Raw genomic sequence first — 14,228 nt, 5'->3', positions numbered from 1 at the left:
TCTGTCCCTCTGTCCCCACCCGCAGCGCTGCGGGACAGGCTGCGGCGCCGTGCGTGTGTGCGCGGGGTGCGGACAGTGCACGACAGAGCTGTGTCTGCAGGGGTCAGCAGCGGGTGCGCTTGTGGAGTTGTGTGACTCAGTCCGAAAGCGCGTTGGATGCTTGGCTTTGTTACCATCTTTGGTAGGCGGCTCTGCCTTGGCTTTGTGAGCTCCTCCGTCCAATTTGGAGACACAAACGTTTGAAAAAGAAGCTGAAATTCATGTGCAGACGTTGGGTCCCCAGCTGCAAGTAACACACTAAGAGAGTCAAACACTGAACGGCATCAGTTTGCTGTTCTCCTGTTACTCTGGACAGACAGTGTATGCTGAGGTCTTTTCAGAGGCCCAGGGATGCTGTTTGGGCAGCTGGGCATGAGCTGGAAGAATGCTCGGACTGAAAATGTGCTTGTGTTCATAATTTAGTACAAAAGGAAGCTATGGGAAGCAGATGGGAGGGTGCTAATTAAAAAAAAATCAGAATTTTTTATCATATGCTTTAGGCCATCTAAGTGACTCCTCTTTCCCCATTTTCTGCCCAAGAAGAAGAAATGCAATGAAAATCAGAACTTTATCTTTTTTGGTTGAAGGCTTTCTGTTCTTAACTGTGGCCTTAGAATGGTGTATGTGCTTGGGTTTTTTTACTGTCATTGTGGTACACACAGGTAAAAAAGGTCTGTAATGTCTTTGTGCTCTCCATCTTTAAAATGGTAATTGTGTGCAAAACCAGAAAACTTTACTAAATCAGTTCACAATCTGAAGTTCATCATATCACCTTATCCTCATTAAAACTCCTCACCTGCAGTAATGAGTTTGGAAAACTGCCAATAACAGAATTAGCCAAGTAGATGGTGAGCTGTGTTAAGAGCCTGAATGACTACTGTAGCTTCTCCTATTATACGCAAATAGAACCTGTTTTTTCCAACCTGCTCTTTTGTGCATTTTTGTATTTCACTCAGACTTTATGCCTTTAATGTTGTAAGCCCTTTGGGAACAGGGATTGCCATCACTTACATCAGTAGAATGCCTAAGAAAACTGGATCTCAGTTTGATGCTCTTGAAACATAAATTACTGAAATTCTACAGTATCCAGTTGTGGAGAGTGAAATATTCCATCCGCAGTAAGAAAAGGCGAGACAAAGAAGGTTTTTACTGCTCTTTTCAGGTCTGGAAATCAAGTGTGGAATTTGAATAAGCGTGAAGGGAAATTTTGGCAGAACTGAAGCCTGGAGATTTTTTGATCATCAGCTCTGCAATATGCACTAGAGAAGAGCCTGTCAGCAGCCCTGCTTGCAGTTAGCTACTATTGCCACTCTGAGAACCATCCCCATAAGACAGATAATTTTCAGCAATGTTAGTAGTAGCAATAAAGCTGATAATCCTTTTCACCATGATAAAAACTACCTGCATGAAAGCAAAGTACTTCAGAGCATACAACTTGCATTCCTTCTCTGTTCCCTTTATTTAATTGTCTTAGGTTTAAACCTGATGCTTGCTTTACTTCATGCCTTTCTAATTAAATGTAGTGTGCCAAGAAATAGTGCAGCCTTCTCATGCTGTTTGTCCTCAATTAACTTGATCTTCCTGGGAGTTCATTGTATGCTTTCTCCTTGTTCTTTGTCTCATGTCTGTTTACACTGTATTAGTCCTGGGGCCATGTTTTCATATGTGCCTGCCACTGAGAGACTGCAGTCTTAATTATTTGAAAGACACTATCATAATAAATGCAGTTAATAATAACTTTCTCCCTTCCGTTCTGCCTGATGCACATCATCCTCTGCCCATCTCTGACAATACTCTCAGCAATTTATTGCTTTTTAATTCCTAAATCTTCATCTGTCTTTTTTTATTTCCTTTTCCAAGCTAGTTAGAAAAGTTCTTGGTTTCACTTTATTATTTTTTGTGCCATATCAACGGTGTTCTGCTAGACCTTGTGCCAAGCTAGAGATATTTCATTCCCCAGATAAATTTTAAATGCAAATATATGAGAAGGGGAAAGGATGGTGGATGGAGGGATTTCTTGCCCTCCCACATGAATAGTGTAGTGATCTGCCAGTGTGGATGTTATTAATGTTACTAATTAATGCAAGACTCAAGATGCTGCTGGCAAGCTTCTTCCATATTAACAACTGATCCATGGGGGGATAGTTTCAGTGTCCCCTGAGGATCTTAGAAACTGGTCCCAGTAGTTCTGTGTTTTGAGGTTGATCTCAAAATCAAAGAATAACAGAAACATGAAAATTGGAAGAGACCTTCAAGATCATCTAGTCCACCTGTCAGCCTAGGACCATCACAGTCACCCCTAAAATCTCCCCCCAAAGCTGTTCATTCTAGGTTCAGTAGACAGTTTGTAATTCCCAACAGAAAGTGAGAATGCCCTTAGCTAGATGACAACATGTTCACCTACAGACCCAAGGCAATAGTTTACTTTCATTCAAACTTCATCATTCATTTTGTGGGAGCAGGAAGCAAGCTGCCAAAGTGCCTTACACCTGTAAGGAGCACTTACCTGCTAGCACTTTGTGGAGGACTGGTCTTTCTTTGGTCCACAGTGACTATCTTGCTGCTTCCTAAGCTAGAGCTGTAATTTGCAATATCCGGTCCAAAAAATTTCAAGTGCCAAGCAAGATCAGGATTTTATTACTGATATTGTTGGATTTATGCAATGCCTGGGGCCCTTGGACATGGGCCAATAGCAGCAGGTGGGACAGCAGGTTTTTTCAGTCTTATTACTAAATCTGTGATTTGTATCCTGCACACTTGTGCTTACAAAAGTACTGAGCATCTGGAGGGCTGCTTACCCCGTGCACCTCTGTTTTCCTGTTTTTTCCTGTGTAATTCCCTCCTTCACAGCATGTTTCAATGGGGAAGCCTGGGGGAAGACTTGTGGAAAGTCTCTTACTCCTCCCCACTCCTGCTCTTTAGCAGCAGCTGGCATGGCCCCTCTCCACTTCCTGCTGGTTATAGCCATGGCCCTGTGCTTCTGCAGTCCCCTGGTTCAGAGAGGGGCTGTAGCCTCCCCTTTGCCCTCCTCGGTATTCCTTTTCCTATCAGTGTTTATAAAAAGCTTTTGCACATAACTCAGATGAAACACTCCCTTGTGCTGAGCTGAGCATTGCCATATGGCAGAGAACACGTCAGAGTAAACACGTATTTAAAGGACAGAGAAATTCTGGGTATGTAGTAGGTCTGATTTCTGCATCTGCAGTAGCTCATTTACTCCTATCCACAGCTTTTAAAGTTGCTTCCTACATAAACTTGTCTATTTTCCTTCTAGCAAGAAACAGCAAAAAATTAAAGGCAACCCCAAAATTCTGTTGTAGTGAGTGGTAAATGGTCACTGACAACTGATGCTCTTCACAAAATATATGAATATAGTTGAAACACATAAAGTTTTGTTTGGTTTCTGAGATCTGCCCCTGTTGTAGGAATTTAAACAAATCTTTTGACAATGCATGTTCTGCCATTAAATTGCTTGGGCTGATTTACTGAATCCAGGCAAAGAACTGATTTTGCTCCCTGAAAAGCAAGGCTGACTGAATTTATTAAAATGTTAATCATAGAGCAAGCCTGTGAGTCCCTGGGGCGAGATGCAATTAGAGTTAAAACTTAGCAGTATAGAAAGTCTTTTAACTGTCTAGTGTTACATCTTGACTGTAGGGAGAGGAGTTTCCACTGTACATTGAAGACATTATTCTACAGCCTTTGCAAGTTGTTGGGTTCAGCTGCGAAGATTTTAAAAGCTGCTTTTGTTGGCAGCCTAAGACTTGTCCGTGACCTTATTAAAGTGGAAGTGAAAGCTCTCTTCTTTTTTTTCCTTTTTTTTTTTTTGCAACAGTAAATCTACTAATTTTACAGTCAGTTGAACAGGAATAGATTAATTTGTTTAAAGTCTGCATTCACAAAGAAAACGTGAACTTCGCTGCCTTGAATACCCGAAACTACAGTGCGATATTTAAAGGCTAGAAACTATTACAACTTGCCCTAGAATGGTCCAAGCAGTTCCCTGTCACCTGCTTCTCAGCACAGGTGCTGACCTCCCCGTCTATTCTATCCCTCCTGACAGACTAGCAGCCAGGCTGGGGCTTTGTGTGCAACAGAGAGCGCTTTTCCAATGACTGGGCCAGTTTTCTTCAGCAACCACAGGAAGCAGAATAAAGAAAAGGTTAAGGGCCACCACAAGGGTCAGAATGGGTTAAATTTAGTTAACATCAGAGGTTATAGCTTTTAACAAGAGCATGAAGGAAACTTATTTGAAGATGCAATTTGTTTCTTCTTTGTCAACCATTATTTTTTTTTACTCTATTGATAGTGACAGCTTAACAAAGTTTTTATATGCCAGGGTTTTCATCCTTTAGAGGATAAAGAACTGTGATGCAAAAAAGAGATGCAGGTGGAAGACTTTATAAAGCCTCCATGATTTTCAAATTGAGGGTTGAAAGTAGGCTCCCTGCGTGGCTAAGTCAAAAATAATTTGTAAATGTTAAAAAAACCCCACATTATGGACAGAGGAACTTCTCCCCCCCTTCCCCCAAACGTAGCTTGCCAAGACTAGGGTTTTATCGGAAGCTTTACAATCTGGCAAATTTTGTATGCATTTTCTCCCAAGGTAATCTTATTTTCTTTTTTATCTCCCTCTGAAGATGATCAAAGTCAAATGCCCTTAAAACAGTCTTCATCATCTCCCTTCAGGATATTTTGGTGTATAATGCACAATGCCAGGTTTTCTGAATTTTTTTCCCTCCCAATTTAGTGAAGAAGTGAAACTAACTAAACACACTCAGTGTAGCTGCACCGTGAAGTTCTCAGTCAGCTTCTTGGAATGCAAAGATGAGGAAAGGTAAAATATTTCTGAAAATTATTGAAGAAAAACAATTTTTAAAAGGTTCAGTCGCATTTTTCACATGTTTACACAACAAATCGTCTTCTGCCAGTATTTTTCCTCAAAATTAATTAATATTTTTGTTGTTTTATCCTGGTACAAGCAAGGAATTGAAATCAGAATTTAATTAAGTCTGATAACATTTCAGAAGTAGAAACTATGCATTTTGGTAGGTTTGTTTTTTTCTTTTTTCCTTTTAACATGTTTTACTAAAGGGGGAAAAAAGCTAATGTGATTACCCTATCCTCCTATCCATCTGTCTCTCTGCAAGTTCTCTCGGCAGTTTTAATTGCTTGGGCACTTTAGCCCAGTCTGGCAAAGAGATAGGAGCCTCAAAGATACTGTACATTTATAATAACTATATGTATTTCTAACAAGTTTTGTGAAAACTAGTGCTTAAACAGTGGAGAGACCTTCAAAGTGATGACTTGTTCTGGCAGAAGAGTTCGTCCAGCTGACCAGACAGTTTATGAGTGTGGGCTGCCCAGTTAACACACAGGTGTTATCAGACCTCATTGTGGCCTTTCAGTACTTAAAGCACACTTATGAGAGAGTGACTTCTTACACAGGTGGGTAGAGATGGGACATAGGGAATGGTTTTAAATTAAAAGAGGAGAGATTTAGATTAGATGTTAGAAAGAATTTCTTTACTCAAGAAAGAGAATAGTAAAGAGAATAGTGGGCACTGGAACAAGTTGTCCAGAGACATTCTGGATGCCCCATCCTTGGAAGTGTCCAAGAGCAGGTTGGATGGGGCCTTCATAAACCTAATCTAGTGGGTAGCATCCTGGCCTGTGGCAGGGGGTTGGAACTAAATGACCTTTAAGGTCCCTTCCAAGCCAGACCACTCTTATGATTCTGTGATGCCATGATCAACTGCAGTCCGTGGTGCCTTTTGCCTTGCCAGCTGCTCAGAGGTGATGTGTAAGGCTGAGGAGAATATATAAATTGGAGGAGCTAGAACATTTTGATGGCAAAGGAGAGGTATAGGGGATGTGCTGGGGGGATTTCGATCTATAATTTTGGTATTTGATACTCTAGGTCTCTTGTAGAACATAAGAAGAACAGTAGGAATGATTACAGTGGGAACTGACAACACAAGCCTTGACAATCCAAGTATCAGTTATTTCAGTGCTCATTTGCCTACAGGAGACACTTCACCTGCTTTGTGGTGTCATTGCAGTCAGCATGACCAAGGCTTGAAACTTCAAATTCACTTGCTGTTGTGTTAGCTCAGGCTAGCATTGGGTTGAGCTGTATGACTGAGAGCTGGTTTTGCTCTCCAGAGGATTGGATTAGTCCTTTTTGATGCATGTCATCACTTTGACATTTCTAGGAGGATTTCATTTGAAATCAGTTAGTATGAACTCTTTTGTTTGTGTAGAATAAATTCACCCCTAAGGCACAGCTGGCAGTTCTAGAGAAAGGCTGTGTAGATCATAGACAGAAGTGTTTGCACTGGTTTGGTGTATAGACAAGTATACAGACTCTTGACTGGCTAAGGAGACTAGAGAAGGGGAGGAGGGAGCTGGAGAAGTATAGGGCCTTCCATGTCCCCAAAGATGAGGAAAATGGCACAATCCATTTTGAATAGTTGAGTGCTGCGTACTCCCTCTCTCTGGCCCACAAACACTCAGGGGCAGCCTCTGCTGAGGAGGTGACTTGCTACAGCCTAACTGCACTGAAAAACAAGTGAGAAAAAGTATGGATCTCCACAGGCCAGACAGACTGGTCTGGAAAAACACAACAAACCCTTCCACTTAGTATTCCACTCACAAGCTGCCACCAAAACTCAGCTGTGAGGAGAATAAGAGCATATTTTTAAAAATTTAAAACTGTCATTTTTTTCCCCTTCTGAGCTGCTCTTACAGGATTTAAAGCATTAATTTCAAAAGTCTCACAAAGGCAGCAGGCATGAAATGGTCCAGGCTGAGTGGAAGCTTGGGGAGGAGAATGGCAAAGTAAGTTCCAAGGGTGGTGGCTGCAGACACATCAAAGCAAGGTTATTTGTTTGGTATAAGTCAGTGATCATAGCTTGCTTTGAATGACAGAGCAGCAGAGAAGGAGAGTTAAAGCAGCCCAAAGAGCGCTGGATTCACATAGCTGAAAGTTCAGCTACATCTTCAGTCTCATACTTCTGTTTTCTGGATGATTCTTGGATTGAGAATCAGATGTGAGTTTTGACTGCATTGCTGCCACTGACATGCCCCGTGACCTTGGACAAGTCTCTTCATCTCTGTGCTTCTCTAATATTTTTGTTCACTTTGACATTCTCCCTTTTTTCCTGCAGTGTCTTTCCCTAATTATACATCTGGACCATACCTATCAGAATGCAGCTGTGCTCTCGGGTTAGGCACTGCTATAGTCTGAATGAACTATGAAGAAATACTGCACTGAGCACATCACTAGGTCTCTCCTGTTATCTCAAGACCTTCAACCTTAACAAAATAAAAGTCCTTCAGGAGACTGAGTGTTCTGGACTACTGCTCAACTACTTGCTTTTTGTGTAGCAATTTGAACAAGAAAAACCTCAGTTATGATCCCTGGGATGTCACAAAATAATGATTTATAGTATTTCATACTTCCTGATTATAGGTAACATATTTTTTATTCCTGAAAATTCAGCTGTAGCTTCAGTATTTCACTGGGCCTAATTTTTTTCAAAGTGAATTATAAACCAACACGCTTCTATTTATCTTACTCATTTTGATAGGTTCTCCTTAACTTTGTGCTTTTGTGTAAGTGCACTTTATATGCCTGAGATGAGGGACAAAGCATCCTCCAGAATTAGTTACACAATGCCTCAGAAATCTACTGTATTTTATTCCCACAAGGATGGGGTCCGCTGCCAGGATTACTGGACCTGCAATATGATCTAAGCAAAATAGGGTATGTTCTCTAAAATCATCTTTCCATGTATGTGGTCCTCTACCTGGTCCAAGATGTCAACATCCTATTAAAAAAGCCTACTATATCCTTGGGGAAAATCCTACATCCTTCAGCAACAAAGCATGAACACCAATCCATATATGCCGTTGCAGGTCCTTTTGTTTTAACCAGAATTAAAACTGGATTTTTCCATGAGATACATAAGGAAACTCATCATCCAGTGTTTTGCATTTTACTTTTCCCTGCAATGTTCAGTCTTCTGTCTTTATATCAGATGTGCTCTCAGACAGCATCTACAGCAAACGTCTCACAGCTACGTCAGCTTTAAGTCTCCTGTGTAAATTATCTAATCCCAGACTTTGTATATTCATGCCTTCCAGATCCCACAGTGCATTATCTGCCTCATGTTTAATTTCAGTAATCTCTCTCTTTCCCTTCTACCCTCCCTCCACAAGCTATAGGATTATAGGAGGTTCTGGCTTCAGAAGTAATGGCTGTCAAGGACAATTTAGTACTTTGCCATAGAAGTGCAGAATTGGAGAGTAATGCAGGTTGGAAGGGACCTCAGGAAACTCATCTACTCCAAGAATTTTGGACTGGGACCTCAACTTGAGTGAAAAAAACACCTTACTTATCTGTGAATCAGTTCAGAAATCAGCAGGACCTGAGGGATTCTACGACGCTGCCCTTTTACACTGTAATGAACAATGGAGACACTTGTGTAAGCATTTCCTTAGAAGCAATTACAGCCCTACAACGTCAGACCACTGAAATATAAGGAAATTTGAGTAGAAGGTTGAAAATTTGTTAATAATTTTAAAGCACTTTAATTGTGCTGAGCCATCTTTGCATTCCAAGCATTTTATGTATTTATTTGGATTCATATACTAGTGATGCTAACTTGGTATCAGACCATAAGTTATTTATGTAAATTAAACATGGATGATGGAGCCACAGAAATGAGTCATAATTTTTTCTTTACAGTTGGTGGTAATTGTCTTGATAAGAAATTCAGAAACCAGCTTTGCTTTAAAACATAGAACTGTACTCAGAAATCAAAAAAATTATTCCCATATTCAGCTAAGATCAAATAACAGCCAAACATAGATGGTGTTAGAAGGACTGAGGAGAATTTTTTCATGCTGTAAAGGCTCACATGCATTTATTTTATTTAAATTTGTTGAAGGAAAATCATTCTGCAAAATGTACTAGTGAGTTCTATAAGTATTATTGACCACAACAGTATCTTAAAAAGTCTGAATTTACTAACCACAGTTTTATAGCATTTCCCAGTTTTCAAGGTAGTATAAAATTTGTGCCTGGTCCTAACAAGTAAGGGCATGAGCATATATGGGAAAACTGAAGTTTCTAGTTTGTCTGCTTGTTTACAAGGAAGTAGGGCAACAGAGCTGGAATTATTTTTATAACATGGAAATCTCATGCCTATTAATCTCAACCAACATGTTTCAACATGTCTCTGACACAGATAAGAGTTATTGTTAGCTATTTCATGTCTGCTTAAAAATAAAGTGGGAGAAATCACAGTATCTTTTCTGAAATGGCCAAAAAAGGGAAAAAGTTAAAAACAAGCCTAGAAACCAGGCCAGTTGGTGCTTTATTTAGTGATTCTTTTTCCATTAGCTCACCCTGCTTTTGTAAACTTTGGAGAGGAATGCCATGTTATAACAGTAGCATTTACTTTGTTTTTTACAGTTCCATATATGGATAATGAAAAACAACTGCAATTTGTGAGCTTGAAATATAATCAACTGATGCCCTAAAAGGTAAACTGTTTCTTCTAATTAGGTAAAAAAAACCCCAAAACAGTTGTGAGCCAAGCAATGTGATTTATATAGAATAACTATAACAAATGTCTGAATAAATATATAAAGGCTATCCCACGGTTTCTCTCTTTTCTTTTAATCATAGTATTAATCATAGATCCCTTGGAATATTTCAGTAAAATATTGTGAAAAATGTAGCATTTCATTGAAGCCAAAGGCTTTGCTCAAGAGGAGTGAAAGGCAGATTCAAGTTTTCACTCTACCAACTTCGTATCAAAATTTCTTACCTCACATTGCTGCAGGCTAGATATGTGAACGTAGTTTTCCATGTTCCCATGCACTCTCCCCCAGCTGCTTACAAACTGACTACAGGACAAACAGAAGAAATATACAAAATTTCCAAATTTGAATATATTCAGTGAAATTCAGTAATTAGTTTTTGGTTGGCAATAAGTATCTTTTTGCACAGTGAACAAAGTTACTCATCTTTTCCTTTCAAACAGATTTTGTCAAATTATAGACCCAAATGCTTTAATATGGAAATTCTCTAAGGTGCTTCATATCTTCATTGCCCTCTCCAGTCCAGGTTTTCTAGCTGGGCTAAATTTCACAAGTAGAACAATTACTAATTTTAGCAAATTGCGCATCAGTAGTTAAGCTGAGCACTGAATAGAATAGAATAGAATAGAATAGAATAGAATAGAATAGAATAGAATAGAATAGAATAGAATAGAATATTTCAGTTGGAGGGGACTTACAGCAGCCATCTAGTCCAACTGCCTGACCACTTAAGGGCTGACGAAAAATAAAAGCATGTTGTTGAGGGCATTGTACAAATGCCTCTTGAACACTCAGAATCTTGGGGCATCAACCACCACCTCTATAGGAAACCTGTTCCTGTGTTGGACCAGCCTGTGGTTAGTCAATCAACCCAGCCCAAAGGATCCCCACTCTGAGTTCCTCTCAGTATTCAGAATGGCATGTCCCCATGGAAATGTGCTTTGTTTGGGACACAGCTCAGTGGAACAGAAGGGGGAGAATATTCCACAGAGAGGAGACACCCTTTCAGTAAGAAAAGAAAAGCCATTCAGTTTTAGCTTGAAGTTTTCCATAAAAACAGTTTCAGTGGAAAATTTTTGGACAAGCCCTAAATAATGACCACTTACGAAGTTTGCCAGGAAAAAGGTCAGAACATCATTGTTTATTGACCATATAAGCACTTGTCTTTGTGGAAGTCTTTATGGGTTGAAAATACCTGCTGTAGGCTGAACAAATGTAGTCTTAGGGTGGTGTTAGTTCTGTCACTGGAATTGCATAATGTTATTTGCATAATCACTCCCATAGCAGTAACTACTCGATACCTCTGCAGTTACTGGGGTAGTTTTGTTGAATGCATAAAATAGGAATTAAAGAACCTGCTTCTCCTCCCTTCTCAGTTCCCTGTTGATAGGAAAAGGGCCCATTATCTGGGGCAGGCACATGGGGATGCGCACTTCAGCAAAGGGTTATCATCTCTGTTCATTATATGCAAATATTCTAGAGCATTAATCTGCCAGACATTAACATAATATCAGTTAGTGTCTTGGGGTGATTCTCATCTGATCCAAAATATTCCTCATATAAGGAAAACAGTTTAGCTACATAGAGAAGTGATGAACTAACCATAACAAAATCAGCAAATATGAGCCAGCTTTGAATGCGACCTGATTATATGTGCAAAACCCAATGGCCTTACAGGCAGTTTATTCATTTAAATAATCAAATTAAACAAAATAGTCCTAAATACATCTTGCTTAACTTGATTACTTAAAAAAGCAGCCATCTGGCATGAATGACACAGATGAAATTCTTCCTTAAATTTTTCTTTTTTTTTTTTTTTTCAACACCAGAACTGTTTTGTACCTTGTGCTTATTGCATGTTACTTCTCTGATAGAGTATCTTTACACAGAGATTGGGGGCAGAAGTTAATAGAAATTATAATACAAGTACAAGCTGAACTCACTTTTCTACAACTTGATATTAATCAGTTGAAAGGAGTTCATTAGCATTCCGATTTATACTATTATTTTACCACAGGAGAATTCATTTGTTGCCAAAGGAATACAGCTGAAATTCATCAGTATTAGAAGGCAAGGATGGATATGAGAAAAAGGCTGAGTGAAAATCCTAGCAAGTTGAAGTAATCCAGTTTTCTGTTTGAGGTCAGAGACCTGATTTCATGCCAACTACTTTTGTCTTATTGAAAAAGAAACTATTTTTGCTATTCTTTATTAAACAGAAAATGCATTCATTTCAGTTTTACAAAGCATACTTAAGGTCTGATTCTGTCTGTAAGAACTGCTTTACACATAGGGACTGTCCTACCGACTTTGAAGGGATAAAAGGCCTGAGAAAAGTTAGGTATGCGGGAGAGTGCTGAAGAACTGGGACTGCTGATTGGACTCACTGGTGTGAGCACATATCTTTGCTGAGAGATTTGGATAGTTACAGTTAAAAGGTTTGTACCACAGTGAAATTAGTAAAAGCAAATGTTTTTTAATTGGGATGGACTGTTTTTTTACAGATGCCCTGTACAGTCCCTTGCTTACAAATGTGTGCTGTCCTCTGCAGTGTCTGGAGTTTTGATACTTGTGTAATGTGTGGAACAGTATGACCAGCAGCTGATTCCTCTCCCTTGAGGATGCAAGCCTGTGGAGCTTGGCCTAGTTTTCAGTACATACCCCAGTTCAGACATTTGGGTCTCTAAGATGTTCCTTATATTCAGTTCCATTACATACCTTCAGATCTCACCCTCTTTGCTATGTGACTCTGAAAAGCCCAGGTGTGTGGCTGTCACTGTGGTGGTCACGCCATGCATGTCCCGGTGCTGTCACATGGATAACATACTCATCCACCAGATGTATTTTGTTGTGAATGATCTGATATTGCCATTCTCCTCCCTGACTAATCCCACTTTGCAGGGGAAGGCTGTCCATGTTGAAAAGTTGCAGGCAATACTGGCAGCTAGAGCCTTACACTACAAGTGTGTGGTGAAGGAGGAGAGTTGTTAAAGTAATACTTTTTCCTCTGTAGCCATGTGGAACATACTGTGAATTTCTAAAAGAAGGAAAGAATTTTGAGATGCTTAGGGTGTGCAACTGTGTGTGCTGGCAAGGTGACAGTTGTGATTTATCCCCAGGTGGCAACTAAGTGGCATGTACCTGCTCACTGACTTCACACACTCCCTCCCCCCCTCCCACACACACACATGCTCTTCCCCAGTGGGATGGGGAGAAGAGTCATGAAATAAAAGAAAATAGAACTCGGGGGTTGAGATGAGAACAGTTTAATAATTGAAACAAAAATAAAATACAATGAAAACACTAATTCTAATAATAATATAAAGGAGGGGGAGTGAGGGACATAAAAGCCAAGAAAGACAAGTGATGCACAACACAATTGCTCACCACCCACTGAGGGCTTCCCAACCTGTCCTCAAGCTGTGGTCAGGCCTCCTCCCAGCCAGCACCCTGCCATTTACATAAAGGGCATGATGTTCCATGGTATGGAACATCCCTTTGGCCAGTTCAGGTCAGCTGTCCTGGCCATGCTCTCTCCTGGCTTCTTGTGTAGGTCCTCACTGGCAGAGCAGGAGACACTGAAAAGTCCTTGACTTAGGATAAGCACTAATTAGCAACAACCAAAACATTTGTGTGTTATCAACATAATTCTCACACTGAATCCAAAACACAGCACTGTATCAGCTATTAAGAAGAAAATTAACTCTATCCTAGACAAAACCAGGATGGTATCTCAATGAGGAGTTAAGATTCCTGGATTTAGTATTTGCCTCCTTCTACTCTAAGACGTTTAAAAGTAATTTCATTTATCTATAGTGATTTTTCCTCCCACCTGTTACCTTGTCAGGTTAGCCAGCAAACTCCCCAAGGAGTTTTCACTGTGTTTCACTTCATGTTTGTACAGTGACATTCATCACGTGAATACAGATGCTGTGGCATAAAACAAGACTGTCAGCTGAGCCCTAGTTCCCTGACTGCACAAGGACTCCTAACCTGTGGGACACACAAGGAAGATCTTTTAACCTAAACCTCAATCAAAAGGTTCAAGTAAATGTAGTTGATTGATTTTGTCATGCCAAGAGCTTGCCACATTGACCCTGACTCACCTCACTGAAGAAACTGGGTAGCTCAGGATGACTCTGTGGTGCATTTGAACCCTTCTGTCCAGCCAGAGTCTCCAGGTGCTGCTGTCACACAAGCAAGTAGGAAAATGCCCTGAGCAAGGAAAGCTGAAGGAACAGAGTTGTATTGCTGCAGTTTTGAACTGAATAGTATTACACATATTCATTTTCCTTTTCCTAGGTCAAAATACAATGGATATCACAGTTATGTATATAACAGAATGGGTAACTAGAAGAATGTCTTGTTCTTTTAGTTCTAGCTTCAGAAGATTTCTACCTGCAGCAAAGATTACAATATGGAAGGAAAATAAAATGGCAGGTTTATGTCATTCCAATGTTATTTTGACTTCATCTTTTAATGTAAATGTAAGAATGGGGTGTCCTTTCCATTACTAAGTTAGAATAACACCTTTTCTTCTCCCCACCCTGCATGGACACACACCCTAGTGCTGTTAG

The sequence above is a fragment of the Pithys albifrons genome, chromosome 1 (assembly GCF_047495875.1).
Source record: "Pithys albifrons albifrons isolate INPA30051 chromosome 1, PitAlb_v1, whole genome shotgun sequence".
Taxonomy (NCBI): domain Eukaryota; kingdom Metazoa; phylum Chordata; class Aves; order Passeriformes; family Thamnophilidae; genus Pithys; species Pithys albifrons.
The sequence above is the reverse complement of the archived record's forward strand: the minus strand, read 5'-3'. Positions refer to the sequence as shown.